Raw genomic sequence first — 20,456 nt, 5'->3', positions numbered from 1 at the left:
AGTTTACAATGGGAGAATTTGATCTAGTCCAGGAGATTGAAAAGGGTCCAGGGAAATATGAAAGATGAATTAGAGGTCTAGCAGACTACACCGAATATGCCATGGTTAAATGATGAGAAAGAATACGGCAAATTTGAGGGGGAAAAAAGAAATAAAAGACCAAAAGACTCTTTTTGTAAAAAAAAAAAAAAAAAAAAAACCTTTTTATTTTATATTGGAGTTTAGCCAGTTAACAATACTGTGATAGTTTCAGGTGTGCAGCAAAGGGCCTCAGCCAGACACATATATGTATCCACCCTCTGCTAAACTTCCCTCTCATCCGGGCTGCCACATAACATTAAGCAGAGTTCTGTGTGCCATACAGGAGGACCCTGCTGGTTATCCATTTTAAATGTAGCCATATGTACATGTCAATCCCAAACTTCCTAACTATCCCTTCCCCCATCCATCCTCCGCCTCCAGCAGCCATAAGTTCATTCTCTAAGTCTGTGAGTCTGTTTCTGTTTTGTAAATAAGTTCATTTGTATCATTTCTTTTTAGATTCCACATATAAGGGTTGTCATACAATATTTCTCCTTCTCTGACTTACTTCACTCAGTATGGCAATCTCTAGCTCTAGCCATGTTGCTGCAAATGGTATTATTTCATTCTTTTTAATGGCTGAGTAATATTTCATGAAAATATGTGTATATGTACCACATTTTCTTTATCCATTCCTCTGCTGATGGACATTTAGGTTGCTTCCATGTTTTGGCTATTGGAAACAGTGCTTCAGTGAACACTGGGGAGCAATATCCTTTTGGACCATATTTTTCTCCATATATATGCCCAGGAGTGGGATTGCAGGGTCAGATGGTAGCTCTAGTTTTAGCTTTTTAAGGAAACTTCATTCTGTTCTCATACTGGCTATACTAATTTACATTCCCACCAACAGTAGGAGGGTTCCCTTCTCTCCACACCCTCTCAGGCATTTATTGTTTGTAGATTTTAAAATGATGGCTATTTTGACTGGTGTGAGGTGATATCTCCGTTTAGTTTTGATTTACATTTCTCTAGTAATTAGCAATGTTGAACGTCTTTTCATGTGCCTCTTAGCCATCTGTATGTCTTCTTTGAAGAAATGTCTATTTAGATATTCTGCCCATTTTTTGATGGGATTGTTTGTTTTGATGCTATTAAGCCTCATGAGCTGTTTGTAAATTTTGGAGACTAATCCCTTGTCAGTCACGTTATTTGCAAATATTTTCTCCCAATCTGTGCATTGAGAGACCAATAGACCAATAGACTCTTTAAAAAAAAAAGATATTTATTCAGCGTCATGATCAGACTATTACATTTAGCAATCAACAGCATGGGTACAAAAAAAAAAAATCTACATTAAAACCCTTTGTTGGAATGCTTTACACTTTCCACAGAACAGAAACTAAAATAACCTGTTACACAATTAGTCACAAGTACAGTCCTCGAGTTTTTTGCCCATACACGTGAGTATTGTCTAAAACATGTCTTCCTTGTAGCAGCTAGGCCCTGCCACCACTGCGCTTGGCTGAGTTCACAAATCTGCTATAACCTGTAGCTTCCCTGCCACTTCTCTGGCTCTCCTCTCCGGCCTTGTTTCCCGGCAGTAAATAAAACCTTCTGCCACTGCCATAGTTACTGCTGCTGCTGAAACCACCACAGCCACCTGGGTTTCATGGTTTGGCAAAGTATCGGCCTCCACCACCATTGGGGCCAGAACTTCTGCCTCCAAAGTTTCCACCTTTCACAGGTCCAAAATTTGAAGATCGATTGTTGTAATTGCCAAAATCACTGTAGCTCCCGCCACCTCCAAAATTGCTTCCATCATTACCAAATCCATTATAACCATCCCCACCTGCCACCATATCTGCCACCACCACGGCTGCCACCAGAGCCACCTCAACCACTGAAGTTTCCTCCATGACCAAAGTTCTCATTCCCCCCAAAACCACCTCCACGACCACCACCAAAGTTTCCAGAACCACTTCGACCTCTCTGGCTGGATGAAGCACTAGCCATCTCTTGCTTAGACAGGGCTTTTCTCACTTCACGGTTGTGGCCATTCACAGTGTGGTGTTTCTGAATGACAGTCTTGTCTGCAGAGTCATGGTCATCAAAGGTTACAAAAGCAAAGCCTCTCTTTTTGCCACTGCTTGGGTCAGTCATGATTTCAATCACTTCAATTTTCCCAGGCTTTTTTCCCATTATTTTCAAAATAATCTCTCAGGTGACGTTCTTCAGTGTCTTCTTTAATGCCACCAGCAAAAATCTTTTTCACAGTTAAGAGGGCACCAGGTCTTTGAGAACCTTCTCTTGAGACACCCCGCTTTGGTTCCACAATTCTTCGGTCCACCTTGTGTGGCCTTGCATTCATGGCCGCGTCCACCTCCTCCACCGTGGCGTATGTGACAAACCTGAAGCCTCTGGAGCACTTGGTGTTTGGATCCGTCATTACCACATGATGGGGAATGTGAGCATTCCCCATTGCTCAGAATGGCTCCTCAGACTCTCATCAGTTGTTTCAAAGCTCAGTCCTCCGATGAAGAGCTTCCGCAGCTGTCCGGGCTCTTTGGGAGACCATGACTTAGACGTGATGGTAGTGGAGGTGGGGAAGACTTCAACAGTGCTTTCTCGGCGGCGTCCATAGATGCAGAAAACCCAAGAGACCCTTGAAGGGAGGCAAGATTAGAGAAACAGACAGGGAGCAGACCCTGTAAACCCTGAGATACCATGGGAAGGATTTTGATTTCTCTCCTAAGGGCAATGGAAAGCCAGTGAAGTGTTCTGAGTGGGTGAGTTAAATGATCAGATTTGCATTTTGGAAAAAACCCTGGCAATGGTGTGGAAAACAAACTGGAGGTGGATCCTAATGGACCCAGAGACTAGTTTAGGCTGCCAATGCAGAAGTCCAGACAAGAGTTTAGACAAAAGTGGTGGCTTGGAGTGAAAGGTGAGTAGACAGAGAAATTGATGTTTTTAAGATCAAGAAGGTAAAATTGAAAAAGCTCAATCAAACTTCAAAGGGTTTTGAAATGGGTATTATTCCCATTCAGTGTGGAGGATTTTGTTTTGTTTTGTTTTTTGCTTATTGTTTGTTTTTGTTTGGTTTTAATGATTATTGTTACTACAAATAAACTTCAATCAAATAATTTAAAAAATAAAAAAGAGAGGACTTCCCTGGTGGTCCACTGACTAAAATCTGCACTCCCAATGCAGAGGGCCTGAGTTCAATCCCTGGTCAAAGAACTAGATCCCACATGCCAGAACTGAGAGTAAAATTGTTGCAACTAAAAGATCCCACATGCTGCAGTGCAGATCTGACAAGACCTTGCAGTCAAAGAAGTAGATAACATGTATTAAAGAAAATGAAAAGACTCAGTTAAGGATTGGATTGGGAGGAGGAATTAAGGATGATTGTCTAAGTTTCTGACTCCCATAACTGGAGGGTTGGTGGTTCCAGTTACTGACTTAGGGCTGGATTTGGCAAGGTTTTAGACATCTTGAATTTGGTGGGTCATTGAGACAGCCCAGTGGAGGTGTTAAATGGACATTTAGATACACTGGTCTAGACTCAGAGATATTTGAGCTGGAGATGTGAATATGTAACCATAGTTGGTAATCATGCCCTGGACTCAGTGAGCTTGCCTGGGGAGAGAATATACAGCAAGGAGAGAAGAGGTCTAGAGCTGAAAGCTGAGAAACCCAATATTCAAAGTCAGGTAAAAGAGGATAGATCTACAAAAGACAGAAAAGAGTAGTCAGAGAGGTGGCAGGCAAAGGAGATAATAGACACTTGTTACCTTTACCATCCAGAATCCACTAGGTAATAGGCAGAATAATGTCTACCTCTCACCCTGTTCCTCTGGCCCAAAGATGTCCACGTTCTAATCCCTGGACTCTGTGAATATGTTACCTTACATGGTAAAAGGAACTTTGCAGATATTTAAGTCAAGGATTTTTAAATGGGGAAGTTACCCTAGATTATCCAGATGGCTCCAGTGAAATCACGGGGTCCTTATGTAAGGGCGGAAGGAGGGTCAGAGTCAGAGAAAGAAATGTAACAACAGAACCAGAAGTGGGAGTGATATGACCATGAGCCAAGGAAAGTAGGGAGTCTCCAGGAGCTAGAAAAAGGAAGGGAAGGGATTCGCCCCAGAACCTCCTGAAGGAACACAACTCTGCCCACACCTTGATCTCAGCCTCGAAGTCTCAGTTCAGACTTCTGACCTCCAGAACTATAACAGAATAATTTGTGTTGTTTGAAACCACTGTGTTTGCAGTTTCCTGTTACTGCTGTAACAAGCCATTACATGTTACATGCCCCCTCTTCTTCTGAGTTTTTCTCTGGGGGATAGCAACCCCACTCTAAGCCTACCTACTCCAAGGAAGCTATCTCTAAGCTGAGGCTCCAGTGGTGGAGTAGGAGACCTTGCCTAAGCCAGTCTCCCCTTCCAAGCCTCCCCAAGCCACATTCATCAATCAAGATTGTGCATATGATCTCATCCAGCTCCATCAGAGCAAATCTCAGACTTCGTGCTAAGGTTGCTGGGGAAAGAGCCTCACTTCTCTTTGCTGAATGTGAATGAGGAAGAACATAGCCCTGGGAGTCATTGGGCAGCCATCCCTCAGCCAGGGGAGAGAGACTATCTGAGAACATAGTCTATATGGGATAGTACAGCTGAGAGATAGAAAAAAAGAAAAAAGAGTAACCAGATCTGTCTTGTCAAAGCCATGGTTTTTCCAGTAGTCATGTATGGATATGAGAGTTGGACCATAAATAAAGCTGAGCACCGAAGAATCGATGCTTTTGAACTGTGGTATTGGAGGAGACTCTTGAGAGTTCCTTGGACTGCAAGGAGATCAAACAGTTAATCCTCAAGGAAATCAGTCCTGAACATTCATTGGAAGGACTGATGCTGAAGCTGAAGCTCCAATACTTTGGCCACCCGATGCGAAGAACTGTCTCATTGGAAAAGACCCTGGTGCTTGGAAAGATTGAAGACACGAGGAGAAAGGGACAACAGAGGACAAGATGGTTGGATGACATCACCAACTCAATGGACATGAGTTTGAGCAAGCTCCGGGAGTTGGTGATGGACAAGGAAGCCTGGTGTGCTGCAGTCCATGGGCTCACAAAGAGTCAGACACAACTGAGCAACTGAACTGAACTGAATCGAACCAGGTCCTAACACAGGGCTGTTATTTATCTGGTATTCATTGGAATGGCTGATTATTGTTGAAATATTTCTGTTGGGAAGTAAATGTTTCCCAGAACATTTACTGGGGGATAGGAATATTCCCCTGGGGATAGGAATCATTCCCCCACTTTCTCCTAGTCACCTTTCTGGAACCCCTGAACTTCCCTATGATCCAGTAACTAAAGAGTTAATGCTTGGTCCAGCAGGAGACTTCCAGGCCACCTCCTCTGACATCTGTTCAGTGACAACACAATGCCAATTGTTAAGTATTTTAAATGTCGCTTTTGTCTCTATACTATTGTTTGAATCCCTCTATTCAATTGGGTCAAAACATGTAATCCTGGGCTCTTCTTTTGATGTTGTTGAAGCCAGTAGAAGTCAAAGTTTCTGTCACTTGATAATCAAAAGAGATCCCACACTTTTCTCCTCCCATCCCCCCCTCCCCAAGCACATCCTTGCTAACTTCAAAACCTATCAGTTCTTGGGACTTGCCTGGTGGTCCAGTGGTTAAGAATCTACCTGCCAACGCACAGTGCTTACTCTGAGCTCCAGGCTCCTAGGAAGCTAGCACCAAAGTCATGTCCCTCCAGTTGCCATCATGATCATCTACCAGGACCACATCAGCCCTCATGAGATGTTCTCCAACATCTACAAGATCTGGGAGGTCGCAGAGGGCTGAGTCTGGAGGTGAAGGGGAAGGTGATCAACAGGACAAAAGTAACACTGATGAATCACTCATTGGTGGAAATGCTTTCACTGAAGGCTTGGAAGGCTAAGGTACTGAAAGCAAAGTAATGACTCATGTCACTATTGTCATGAACCATCACTTGCAGGAAACCACCTTTACGAAAGAAGCCCACAAGAAGTACGTCAAAGATGACATGAAGTCAATCAAAGAGTTGGACACGACTGAGCGACTGAACTGAACTGACTGAATCAAAGGGAAACTTGAAGAACAGAGACCAGAAAAAGTAAAACCTTTTATATGACAGGAGCTGCAGAGCAAATCAAGCACATCCTTGCTGACTTCAAAACCTATCAGTTCTTGGGACTTGCCTGGTGGTCCAGTGGTTAAGAATCCACCTACCAATGCAAGGGTCACGGGTTCAATCCCTGCTCCGGGAAGATCCCATATGCCACAACTACTCAGTAGGAGCTCAAGACCCTGCAAACTGCAGCTACTAAAGCCAGAGCATTTACAGCCTGTGCTCAGCAATAAGAGAAGCCACTGCAGTGAAGACCCAGCACATCACATAAGTAAATAAATACATTTTAAAAAATTGTCCATTTTTTATCAGTGAAAACATGAATCCAGATGGCATGGTTTCTCTGTTGAACTACCATGAGGATGGTGTGACCCCCCCATATATGATTTTAAGGATGGCTTACAAGTGGGAAAATGTTAACAAACTTGGCAGTGACTTTGGAACCATCACCTGTTGTCATAACTGACCAGCTGCTGCTTTTCATCCACAAAACACTGGGACTGATGTCATCTTGAGCTCTTCATTTATTTTGATGCTGATTTGTTTGAAGTGGAGGCATTGTTTTTGAGGGGAAAAAAATACGTCATGTAGTTTGTCTAAAATAAAACACATATAAACTCAAAAGGGAGAGAGAGAGAGACCCCACAAACACCACGGAAATGTGAGGTCGCAGAAGCCGGGGATGAGAGTTTTAAGAAGAAAGGAATGCTTAACAAAGTCAAATGCTGAGAAGTCAAGTGGGAACCCTGACACCACGTAAATATGTAAACCATCTGAGCCCAAGGCAAGTGCTCCATACGAGATGGTCCCTCTCCCCTCGTGTCTCCTGCAGCTCCATTCAACAGTATTCATACAGGTTAGATTTAGCTGCGTGTAACAGAAAATCCAAAACAACAGAAGCTTAAACAAGAGACAATTGTGTTTCTCTATCAAATAAAAGTGGTCCAGAGGTAGGCAGAAAAGGGCAGGAATAGTACGCCACCAATATCACGAACCCAGGCTCTTCGTATCATTCTGTTCTGCCATCATGGCAAAGAGCTCCATTTTCAAGGTCACTTCAAGGCCAAATACAGCTGTTGGAGCATCAGATTCCAGGCATGAAGAGAAAGGAGGGAAAAGCAAAAGAGGCTCACTTGACTGAGTCAACCCCTTGAAGTAACGTCTCCAGAAGTCCTTTCACCTCTTCCACTGACACCTCATTGGCTGAAACCTAGTCAGAAGGCTGGTTCTAAAGAGTTCTAATAAAGAACCAAATTTTAAAAAAATAAAGAAGGCTGGCTGCCTGTAGCAGTAAGGAAATGTAGTCCTTTTTTACTACTTTTTTTTTTTTAAGATTTATTTATTTATTTTTGACTGTGCTGGGTCTTCACTGCTGCCCTCTGGCTTTCTCTAGTTGCGGTGAGTGGGTCTACTCTCTCTAGTTTCAGCACCCGGCTTCTCATCGCAGTGGCTTCAGAGCATGGGCTCTAGGCACGAGAGCTGCAGTGAAAGTGAAAGCCGCTCAGTCGTGTCTGACTCTTTGTGACCCCATGGACTATACAGTCCATGGAATTATCTAGGCCAGAACACTGGAGTGGGTAGCCTTTCCCTTCTCCAGGGGATCTTCTCGACCCAGGGATCGAACAGGGGTCTCCTGCATTGCAGGTGGATTCTTTACCAACTGAGCCACAGGGAGCCCGAGAACTTTCGTAGTTGCAGCATATGGTCTCAGTAGTTGTGCCACATGGGCCTAGTTGCCAGGCAGCATGTGGGAATCCTCCCAGATCAGGGATTGTACCTGTGTCTCCTGTATTGGCAGGTGGATTCCCAACCACTGGACCACCAGGGAAGCCCTGGAAATGTAATCTCTGAGCTGGATGCATCGTTACTTCAAATAAAATAGGGGTTCTTCTGTTTTGGACTAGGGAGAGAATAGATGTTAGGTAACTGGCAATATCAGTGCTCACATATAATTGTTCATATAATTGTTCTTGACAGATTGCCAAATGGTATTGTCTCCATTGTAACCCCCTTGCCATCTAACACATCTGTGCAATAGTTGTCATCATCTCCATTTTTACAGTTGGAGAAACTGAAGTTCAGACTTGAGCAATCAGTTACCTAAGGCCAAACCACTAGTGATGACAGAACTGGGAGACTTTATATATATATATTTATATTTATATATATATATATATGAATCACTTTGCTGTATACCTGAAACTAATACAACATTGTAAATCAACTATACTTCAATTTTTTAAAAAAATGTATTAAAAAAAAAGAAACAACGGGGACTTCTCTAGTGATGCAGTGGATAAGAATCCACCTGCCAATGCAGGAGACATGTGTTCAAACCCTGGTCCAGGAAGATTCCACATGCTGCAGAGCAACTAAGTCCATGCGCCACGACTGCTGAAACCTGCACGCTCTACGGCCCGAAAGCCACAACTAATGAGCCCCTGTGGCTCAACTACTGAAGCCCACGCACCATCGAGCCCACGTGCCACGACTGCTGCAGCCGTGTGCTACAACGACTGAAGCCCACGCACCTAGAGCCAGCATTCTGCCACAGGAGAAGCCACGGTGATGAGAAGCCCATGAACCCTAACTAGAGAGTAGCCCCCGCAGCAACGCAGACCCAGCACAGCCAAAAATAAAGAGACAATGAACTACCAAAGCAGTTATCATCTCCTCCATTACTAGTCTCCCCCCACGCTCCTTCGTGCCCACTGGGTACATAATAAGTGTGTACCCCACGGGCACTGTAAGTTACTGCCCTCTGTGGACAACCCTCAGTCTGGGGCAGCATTGGTGCCAATTGAGGGGGTGAGGTAAGGTCTCAGCTGTTAGTCTGAAAAGAGACAGGCCTCTTGTCATCCAGGAGCAAGCAACGATGCATCCTAAGTGTCAAACTGTTCTCTTCCTAGGAGAGAGAAAAGAACCGACGTTTACTATAGCCATTTTACAAATAAGGAAACTGAGGCTGGGGAGGCTAAGTGATTCGCCTAAGTGATTACACAGCCAGTGACAGAGCTGAGGTTCAAAAGAGTTGTAGCATTTGCTGATTTCTGTGGTGTAAATACCCAGTCAAGCTAGCAATGTGACGTCTCTGAGCACAGAGCTGGGAAGAGATGCTCCCGGTGGGCTCTCACAAGCCGGATGACCAGGCTTTAGCTCTGAAAAGCAAGCATAACATGCCACTGCATTTTTAACACGCCTGCCATTTTGCTACAGTGTGAGGGCAGAGACTTCTTTTGTTGCTCCCACCACACATGGCAGAGGCTACCGAAAGGCAATCACTAAAAGTTGGGAATGAAAGGACACTCACTCTCTTTTCACGAGACCACATTGCCTCAGATAGTCACATGTTGCAAGAATATCACGTGTATAGAATCTTAGTGACTCAGCCCTTTCACACAGAGTAACTCAAGCAGAGTTTGTTGAATCCACGGCAGGCAACCCCGCCTTGAGCATGATGAACCCACCGTGAGAAAAGCTCCTTTGGAAGTCTGAATTTCTCTCATTTCACCCCACTTCTTCCTACCCAATCCTCCCATTTTCTCAAGTGGTATGTGTGTGTATGTGTTCACATAAAATGTACTATCATAGCCATTTTTAAGTGTATAGTTTAGTGGCATTAAGTGTATTTCCACTGTTGTTCAATGATCACCACCATCTATCTCTAAAACTTTTTTATCTTCCCAGACTGAACGCCATAGTCATCAAATGATCACTCCCCATTCCCCTCTCCCCCAACCCTGATAACCACCATTCTACTTTCTGTCTCTACAAATTTATTGCCCTAGGCACCTTATACAAGTGGAATCAAACAGTATTCATATTTTTGTGACTGGCTTATTTCACTTATTGTAATGTCCTCGAGGTTCATTCATACTGTAGCATGTAGCATACTTTTTAAGGCTGAATAATATCCTCTGGTTTTGTATACACCTGCATTTTGTTTATCCATTCATCTCTCGATGGACACTTTGGTTGCTTCCATGGTTGGCGATTCTGAATAATGCTGCTATGAACCTTGGTATTAAAGTTCCTGCTTTCAGTTCCTTTGGGTAAATAACCCAGAATTGGAGTTACGAGGTCATAAGGTAATTCTGTGTTTAAGTTTTTGAGGAACTTCATGCTGTTTGCCATAGCAACTGTGCTATTTTACATTCCAACCAGCAATGCACAAGGATTCCATTTTTCCACAGCCTTGCCAACTCTTGTTATCTTCTGTTTTCCTGTCATCTTGGTTTAGATATGCATTTCCCTGGTGATTAGTGATGCTGAGCATTTTTTTCATCTGTGTGTTGGCCATCTGTATATCTCCTTTGGAGAAATGTCTATTTAAGTCCTTTACCCATCTCCTAAATGACTTGTTAGTTTTTTATTGTTGAGCTGTAGAAGCTTTTTATATATACTGCATATCATCAGATATGTGATTTGAAAATATTTTCTCCCATTCAATGGGTTGCCTTTTATTTTTTTAAGACAGACCCTGTGAAAAGAGTCACTTTCGTTTTTTAAAAATATTTATTTATTTGGCTGCACCAGGTCTCAGTTGCAGCACTCAGGATCTTCAATCGTCCTTGTGGCACCTGGGTTCTTTTATTCATACTTACGGCACGCAGGATCTGTTAGTTGTGGCATTTGAACTCTTAATTGCATGTGGAACCAGGGATCAAACCAGGGCCCCCTGCGTTAGGAGCACAGAGTCTCAACCACTGGACCACCAGGCAATTCTCATGGGTTGCCTTTTAACTCTGTTGATAGTGTCCTTTAATGCCCCATCCTTTCTTTTAAGGAACTGATTCATCATTTCCTTCCAAAGGCCAAAACCCCTGACTCATGTATGTGGGAGTTCTTCTTAAAAACCTCTCTGAGCTCCTCTTTTCTCTTCTCTGCCATCCTGTGTACCATTGAATTTGCTCTTCACCATGTCTTCTCACAAGACTTTCAGGATCAAGCGATTCCTGGCCAGAAAACAAAAGTAGAATCATCCCATTCCTCAATGGATTTGAATGAAAACTGGTAATAATACCAAGTACAACTCCAAGAGAAGACACAGGAGAAGAACCTAGCTGGGTCTATAAGAAGCCTCACGTATGAAGTGGCACACGTTTATGCTGTGTTAAGGTCACTTGCATGTTAACTAACCAAATCACGGTATTGAGCATATCACAACTGTCTGAACAGCTTATGGGACAGACGGATTGCTTGGCTCCTCATGGTTCATGTTTCCTTACTAGCGGTCTATGTGGTTCATTAACAAATATGTGAAAACTTTTATTGGACCAAAAAAAAAAATCTTTGAATGTATTTTAGAATGAACGGGAATCTATATAAAAAGAAAGTCAGACTAATCACACTCTGTTCTTGTTAAAAAACAAAATTTAACTAAGTAGATTTTAAAGATCTTATTAGCTTTATTCAATAATTCATGAGTCAGGCAACGTTCCATCTAATGGGCAAAAAGGAGCAGTACAAAATGAAAGATTTTTATTGGTAAAAGGGAGTGAGGACAAGTAAGTTTTACTAACAAAAAACTGACTGGTAGTGGCAAATTCATCTTCCTTTAGGAGCCAGGGAAGGCAGGGGTATATGAGGCTGATGACTTTGCTAATTAGGTGATTTCAGATGGACTGGTTTAAGATTCCATTACTGGGAGACGCTAAAACTGCAATCAAGTTAGGTATTAGGTCTTGGTTTGGTGACTTGGGGTTTAGCATAAGTGACTCCATATTGGCCCTTGTTTTTAATACTCTTTTTCACAGTTTCACAGTTCTAAGGAAAATTCATATGAATATGCAATATGAACTTCATGAAAAGGAGCCAGGGAGAAGGGGTTGTGGGCTAGAGTAGAAAAGGAGGCTGTGGAGAACAACACACTCTATCAGGGAAGGACATAGCCTTTACTAAGTATTTATTTTGTGCCAAGCACTGTTTTAAGCAGCTTTAAATCCTCAAAATCACACTATTACATTCACAGTAAAATTATTCCCATCTTACAGATGAAGAAACAGAGGCAGAAACTGAACCCTGGCCATGTGGACCCCACAAGGACTTCCCTTGTGGCTCAGCTGGTAAAGAATCCACCTGCAATGCAGAAGACCTGGGTTCAATCCCTGGGTTGGGAAGATCCCCTAGAGAAGGGAAAGGTTACCCACTCCAGTATTCTGGCCTGGAGAATTCCATGGACTGTATAGTCCATGGGGTCGCAAAGAGTCAGACACAACTGAACGACTTTCACTTCACTTCATATGGACCCTGAGGCTACTTTACTGATCACTATATGACACTGTGTATTCTTTGGACTTGGAATTATCTGCATTAAAACTCAAATGAATGGGCTTCTCTGGTGGCTCAGACAATAAAGAGTCTGCCTGCAATGCAAACTTCCCTGCGTTGGGAAGATACCCTGGAGAAGGGAATGGCTACCCACTTCAGTATTCTTGCCTGGAGAATTACATGACAGAGGAGCCTGGCAGGTACAGTCCATGTGGTCACAAAGAGTTGGACATGACTGAGCAATTAACAAACTCAAATGACTAAAGAGAACATGATTACAAGTCCATTAGTAGAAAGAAAGAAAGTGAAAGTTGCTCAGTCATGTCCAGCTCTTTGCAATACCATGGGCTATACAGTCCATGGAATTCTCCAGGCCAGAATACTGTAGTGAGTAGCCTTTCCCTTTTCCAAGGGATCTTCCCAACCCAGGGATAGAACCCATGTCTCCCGCATTGCCGCAGATTCTTTACCAGCTGAGTCACAAGGGAAGCCCGAGAATACCGCCCATTAGTAATCTGAGAGAAATTCAAACTAAAAACAAGATTTTACTTTATACTTAACAGCCGCTTGAAAGTTGGACAATGCCAAGTGTGAGTGAAGATTTGGGGAAATAGAAACTCTCCTGTAACCATGGGTGGGTGTGTAGCTTGGTGAGGCCATTCCAGAATTGACTTGGCAGCTCTTCACCCAGTTAGGTTTTGGTGTAGCTTATGACCTAGCACTGATTATGACCTAGCTATTCCCTGGGTACACATTCCAGGGAAACTCTTACACTGGTTCATAGGGGAACATCTGGAAGCCTCTCCTCAAATCATTGTTTGCAGAAAAAGGAGTTTTTTTAGGAGTAACCTAAATGTCCTTATACTTAGGAGTAACCTAAGTGTCCATTGTCAGGGGAACAGGTAAGAAAAATGTGGATTCACCTGATGGAGGTGAGCCAGGCAGATGTTTGCATCAATGAGCCAGATACACACACTTCAACAAGGTTACATCATAAAAGCAATGCTGGGACTTCCCTGGTGGCCCAGTGGTTGAGAATCTGCCCGCCAATGCACAGGACATGGGTTGGATCCCTAGTCCAGGAGGTTCCACAGGCCCCAGGGCAACTAGTCCCCTGTGCCACAACCACTGAAGCCACCAAAACGAGAGACTCCACGCACCACAGCTAGAGAGTAGCCCTAGCTCACGGCAGCTAGAGAAGACTGCATGCAGCAACAGAGACCCGGTGCAGCCAAACAAGTACATTTTTTAAAAAGCAATGCCGATTGGGAAAAAATAAAATGAGAACCAGAATGAGGCCCATAGCCCAATTTATGTAAATCATGCCTTTTATGTAAATTTAAAATCAATATGCATGGAAAATAACACTACATTTTTGAAGGGAACATAAAAGTCAAAGATATGTGTTGCCCACACTAGAACTATTGTGGGGGTTGGGCCTGGAGAATGGTGATGAAGGAAAATGACGGGCATTCAGATGGAAAAGTGGACCAGAGAAGCATCTTGCAAAAACGGAGGCGAGAAAAGGGGTCTATGCCTCTCATTTCTACCAAGGTATTGCTATGTGACCTTGGATAAGTCATTTCATGCCTTGATACTTGTTTTTCTTATCGGGACAATAGGAAGATATGAGCCTTCACATTATATATCATGAAGGATGTCGACAGAGGAAGTCAGCGCAGCAGAATGGAAAGTGCATGGCCTTTAGACATGACCCAGCTGATCACTGAGTGGCTTTGGGGAAGTACTTGACTCTCTCAGATTCTATTTTAAATGAATGGGTCAACACAGGCTTCACTGAGAAGGGGACATTTGAGCAAAGTCTTGTAGGAGGCAACGGAGTGAGCTATACAGAAATCTGGAAAAAAAAAAAAATCTGGGGGGAAAGTAATTCATGCAGAGCAAAGAGTCAATTCCATCCATAGGTAAGGACTTGACATTCCCCCCACAGTGCCGGCCACATGGTCTGTGCTCAGCAGCTGTTGACTGTTCACTCACCCCTTTCCCTCCTCCTGCAGAAACATCAGGATCCAGATCACCTTCTAGCTCCAGTGACAATGGCACTCTGGCTTCAGAAGCTCTTTGGAACACTGCATTCACTGCAGGAGTGCCCTCCTGAATGGACTACAGCGGCCTCAGCCCAGGAAAGGCATCCTTACAGGGGCTTTCACCTGCACGGGGAGCACAGAAGCCCCAGGGGAGAAAGGCAGGGACTCACCAGCTCCTCTTCCCCTCATGAGATGCCTACCCCAGCACTTGTCAAAGCTAGAACAGTGCCTAGAGGGGCTTGGGCCAGGATGCAGTCACATGGGGAGAGGGGAAAAAGGAAGAGACCCATATTTATTCAGGCAGATCTGGGTTTGAACATTACTCTGCCACTGAGTAGCTCGGGTACACTTACACATCCCTGAAGCCCTCTGAGCCTCAATTTTCCCATCTAGAAAATGGACATGAAAATAAATCTATACAGTGGTTGTGAAGAATCAGTGAGATAAGATCTATGAAAGCGGCAAGCATGTATCTGGGGCTCACAAAAAGTAGGCCCCTTCCTTTTGTGACAAGTAGTTGGGAGGCATCCACTGTCCTGTTTAGTCAGCTTGGATCCGTATATATTTTGTTCATTTCTATGGGGATTGAATTGAGTCACCTACCTTTCAAGCAGGGTGTGAAGCCATAATGATATATTAGATTAAAAACTGCTTAGCATAACTACTGGACCAAAATAGGTGTTCCATAGGTGTTTGTTGGTTACCTGGATGGATGGGAGAATGGAGACATGTATGTAAGTAGATGGATGGATGGACAAATGGACAGATGACTGGGTAGATGGGAGGAGAGTTTACTGGTAATTATGTCAGGGGTCTTAGGAAGCATCACTATGAACAAAGCTAGTGGAGGTTATGGAATTCCAGTTGAGCTATTTCAAATCCTAAAAGATGATGCTGTGAAAGTGCCACACTCAATATGCTAGCAAATTTGGAAAACTCAGCAATGGCCACAGGACTGGAAAAGGTCAGTTTTCATTCCAGTCTCAAAGAAGGGCAATGCCAAAGAATGTTCAAACTACTGGACAATTGCACTTATCTCACACACTAGCAAAGTAATGCTCAAAATTCTCCAAGCCAAGCTTCAACAGTATGTGAACCGTGAACTTCCAGATGTTCAAGCTGGTTTTAGAAAAGGCAGAGGAACCAGAGATCAAATTGCCAACATCTGTTGGATCATAAAAAAAGTAAGAGAATGCCACAAAAACATCTACTTCTGCTTCCTTGACTACGCTAAAGTCTTTGACTGTGTGGATCACAACAAACTCTGGAAAATTCTGAAACAGATGGGAATACCAGACCACCTTACTTGCCTCCTGAGAAATCTATATGCAGATCAAGCAGCAGCAGTTAAACCACGCATGAAACAATAGACTGGTTCCAAATCAGGAAAGGAGTACGTCAAGGCTGTATATTGTCACCCCGCTTATTTAACTTATATGCAGGGTACATCATGCAAAATGCTAGGCTGGATGAAGCACAAGCTGGAATCAAGATTGCTGGGAGAAATATCAATAACCTCAGATATGCAGATGATGCCACCCTTATGGCAGAAAATGAAGAGGAACTAAAGAGCCTCTGATGAAAGTGAAAGAGGAGAGTGAAAAAGTTGGCTTAAAACTCAACATTCAGAAAACTAAGATCATGGCATCTGGTCCCACCACTTGATGGCAAATAGATGGGGAAACAGTGACAGGCTTTATTTTTGGGAGTTCCAAAATCACTGTATATGGTGACTGCAGCCATGAAATTAAAAGGCACCTGCTCCTTGGAAGAAAAGCTATGATCAATCTCAGTTCAGTTCAGTCATTCAGTCGTATCTGACTCTTTGTGACCCCCTGAATCGCAGCACGCCAGGCCTCCCTGTCCATCACCAACTCCCGGAGTTCATTCAAACTCATGTACATCGAGTTGGTGATGCCATCCAGCCATCTCATCCTCTGTCATCCCCTTCTTCTCCTGCCCCCAATCCCTCCCAGCATCAGAGTCTTTTCCAATGAGTCAACTCTTTGCATGAGGTGGCCAAAGCACTGGAGTTTCAGCTTTAGCATCAGTCCTTCCAATGAACACCCAGGACTGATCTCTTTTAGGATGGACTAGTTGGATCTGCTTGCAGTCCAAGGGACTCTCAAGAGTCTTCTCCAACACCACAGTTCAAAAGCATCAGTTCTTCGGTGCTCAGCCTTCTTCACAGTCCAACTCTCACATCCATACATGACCACTGGAAAAACCATAGTCTTGACTAGATGGACCTTTGTTGGCAAAGTAATGTCTCTGCTTTTTAATATGCTGTCTAGGTTGGTCATAACTTTTCTTCCAAGGAGTAAGCGTCTTTTAATTTCATGGCTGCAATCACCGTCTGCACTGATTTTGGAGCCCAAGAAAATAAAGTCTGACACTGTTTCCACTGTTTCCCCAACTATTTCCCATGAAGTGGTGGGACCAGATGCCATGGTCTTCGTTTTCTGAATGTTGAGTTTTAAGCCAACTTTTTCACTCTCCACTTTCACTTTCATCGAGAGGCTTTTTAGTTCCTCTTCATTTTCTGCCATAAGGGTGGCGTCATCTGCATATCTGAGGTTATTGATATTTCTCCCGGCAATCTTGATTCCAGCTTGTGCTTCTTCCAGCCCAGCGTTTCTCATGATGTACTCTGCATAGAAGCTAAATAAGCAGGGTGACAATATACAGCCTTGACGTACTCTTTTTCCTATTTGGAACCATCTGTTGTTCCATGTCCAGTTCTAGCTGTTGCTTCCTGACCTGCATACAGATTTCTCAAGAGGCAGGTCAGGTGGTCTGGTATTCCCATCTCTTTCAGAATTTTCCACAGTTTATTGTGATCCACACTGTCAGGCTTTGGCATAGTCAATAAAGCAGAAATAGATGTTTTTCTGGAACTCTCTTCCTTTTTCCATGATCCAGCGGATGTTGGCAATTTGACCTCTGGTTCCTCTGCCTTTTCTAAAACCAGCTTGAATATCTGGAAGTTCACGGTTCACATACTGTTGAAGCCTGGCTTGGAGAATTTTGAGCATTACTTTACTAGCATGTGAGATGAGTGCAATTGTGCGGTGGTTTGAGCATTCTTTGGCATTGCCTTGGACCAACTTAGACAGCATATTAAAAAGCAGAGACATTACTTTGCCAACAAAGGTCCATCTAGTCAAAACTATGGTTTTTCCAGTAGTCATGTATGGATGTGAGAGTTGGACTCTAAAGAAAGCTGAGCACCGAAGAATTGATGCTTTTGAACTGTGGTGTTGGAGAAGACTCTTGAGAGTCCCTTGGACAGCAAGGAGATCCAACTAGTCCATCCTAAAGGAGATCAGTCCCGAATATTCATTGAAAGGACTGATGCTGAAGCTGAAACTCCAATACTTTGGCCACCTGATATGAAGGACTGACTCATCTGAAAAGACCCTGATGCTGGGAAAGATTGAAGGCAGGAGAAGAAGGGGATGACAGAGGATGAGATGGTTGGATGACATCACTGACTCCATGGACATGAGTTTGAGTAAGATTTGGAAGTTGGTGATGGACAGGAAAGCCTGGATTGCTGCGGTTCATGGGATGGCAGAGTCGAATACGACTGAGCAACTGAACTGAACTGAAATATATATGTTTGGGGAATCATGATTTGTATTACAGAAATACCAAGTCTGAACTGCCATACCACCCAGCAATGCCACTGCTGGGCATACACACTGAGGAAACCAGAATTGAAAGAGATATTTGTACCCCAATGTTCATCGCAACACTGTTTGTAATAGCCAGGACATGGAAGCAACCTAGATGTCCATCAGCAGATGAATGGATAAGAAAGCTGTGGTACATATACACAATGGAGTATTACTCAGCCATTAAAAAGAATACATTTGAATCCGTTCTAATGAAGTGGATGAAACTTGAGCCTATTATACAGAGTGAAGTAAGCCAGAAAGAAAAACACCAATACAGTATACTAACACATATATATGGAATTTAGAAAGATGGTAACAATAATCCTGTATGTGACACAGCAAAAGAGACACAGATGTATAGAACAGTCTTTTGGACTCTGTGGGAGAGGGAGGGGGGATGATTTGGGAGAGTGGCATTAAAACATGTATAATATCATATAAGAAATGAATTGCCAGTCCAGGTTCAATGCAGGATACAGGAAGCTTGGGACTGGTGCACTGGGATGACCCAGAGGGATGGTATGCAGAGGGATGTGGGAGGGGGGTTTAGGATGGGGAGCACGTGTACACCCGTGGTGGATGCATGTTGATGTATGGCAAAACCAATACAATATTGTAAAGTTAAAAAAAAATAAAATAAAAAATAAAAAAAACAAGTGTTTTACAAGAGGGTTTTATTATATCTGCTTATGGCCTCAGGTCTTAAGCGCAGATATAACAGAGATGAGCAAAAATAGGCACAGCTGTGCCCAGTTCTAGTCAGCTGTGACCTGCCCTTACTGCTCTAGTGGCTATGACTCATCTGGGTGAGGTAAGGGGCCAGGTCTTCCCTAAGCCAGTGTTCTCTGAGAACACTGAGAACACCCTGAGGTCAAGACTGAGATCAGGGGGAAATGCAGGGTGAGGACTTCTTGATGTGCAACATGACTTGAAAATCCTGATTGGTGATATTTCATTGAAAGAATTACAACTCAGCTTTTTCCATAACCCTGTTACCATTGCAAGAAATGCATTCCACTCTATGTAATTTCTACAGTCACATAGCCCCTCTGAGCCCCATGTTCCTCTCTGTAAGATGAAGGAACTGGACCCTCCCATCTCCAAAAATTCTGATTCTCTGAAAATCCCTGACATCTTTTTTTAAATATAGATATATTAATATAACTTTGGGAAAATATACATTAAATTCCTTTCTTAGGTGTCCCTAGAGAGTCTTCTAAAACTCTCTCACAACAAGTGCATGTATGTTTCAGTGTGTGTTCATGTTACACCCTGGGGAAGCAGGATGCTTTTTAGACAGAGCTCATTCTAGACCTCGAGTGAGAAATGTGGATATACTGATGATTAAGATTTAATTCCTTCAACTATACTTCAATCTTTTTTTTAAAAAGAGAGAGATTCAGTTACTGCCCCCAGGGTAGGAAAGAATACATTGAAATGGATAAACTTCAATAGTTATTCAGTTCAGTTCAGTTCAGTTCAGTCGCTCAGTCGTGTCCGACTCTTTGGGACCCCATGAATCGCAGCACGCCAGGCCTCCCTGTCCATCACCAACTCCCAGAGTTCACTCAGACTCACATCCATCGAGTCAGTGATGCCATCCAGCTATCTCATCCTCTGTCATCCCCTTCTCCTCCTGCCCCCAATCCCTCCCAGCATCAGAGTCTTTTCCAATGAGTCAACTCTTCACATGAGGTGGCTAAAGTACTGGAGTTTCAGCTTTAGCATCATTCCTTCCAAAGAAATCCCAGGGCTGATCTCCTTCAGAATGGACTAGTTGGATCTCCTTGCAGTCCAAGGGACCCTCAAGAGTCTTCTCCAACACCACAGTTCAAAAGCATCAATTCTTTGGTGCTCAGTTTTCTTCACAGTCCAACTCTCACATCCATACACGACCACTGGAAAAACCATAGCCTTGACTAGACAGACCTTTGTTGGCAAAGTAATGTCTCTGCTTTTGAATATGCTATCTAGATTGGTCATAACTTTTCTTCCAAGGAGTAAGAGGTATAAAAAAAATTGCACCCTCTTAGACCTAAAGTGCTGCTAGGTCAATTAACTCATCTGGAGGAATTCAGGAAAGCTACCTGGAGGAGGAGTTCTGGGCTAGATCAAAAAGAGAGAAAGCATCTGAGAAGGTCACAACCAGGTAGAGGTCATGGGGTCGGTGGGGGAAGGTGGTTGTGTTCAGAGTATGAGATAATGATCAACAGGGTCATAGCATGAGCTACAACCTGAAATACTCCTTGGTGGGAG

At 43.4% G+C, this 20,456-nt stretch overlaps 1 protein-coding gene and 3 pseudogenes across 2 annotated transcripts in view; 2 read left to right on the top strand and 2 right to left on the bottom strand.

Moving 5' to 3' along the window:
* EYA3 (EYA transcriptional coactivator and phosphatase 3) overlaps positions 1-20,456 on the bottom strand; it is a 189,724-nt gene that overhangs the window by 141,855 nt on the left and 27,413 nt on the right. Inside the window, exon 1 of one of the 2 annotated variants that reach the window (XM_061391241.1) lies at positions 3,819-4,426. The exons of the other annotated variant lie outside the window; for it this stretch is intronic. The gene's annotated coding sequence lies outside the window, so the exon portion shown is untranslated. Of the gene's footprint in view, positions 1-3,818; positions 4,427-20,456 lie in introns of those variants that run through there. 2 annotated transcript variants of the gene reach the window in all.
* LOC133232210 (heterogeneous nuclear ribonucleoprotein A1-like 3) lies at positions 186-3,825 on the bottom strand (annotated as a pseudogene).
* On the top strand, positions 5,325-7,479 carry LOC133232220 (translationally-controlled tumor protein-like; annotated as a pseudogene).
* Positions 9,315-11,277, top strand: LOC133232215 (large ribosomal subunit protein eL39-like; annotated as a pseudogene).

This window comes from Bos javanicus, chromosome 2 (genome assembly GCF_032452875.1).
Source record: "Bos javanicus breed banteng chromosome 2, ARS-OSU_banteng_1.0, whole genome shotgun sequence".
Taxonomy (NCBI): Eukaryota; Metazoa; Chordata; class Mammalia; order Artiodactyla; family Bovidae; genus Bos; species Bos javanicus.
This window is presented reverse-complemented; position numbering and strand designations above follow the sequence as displayed.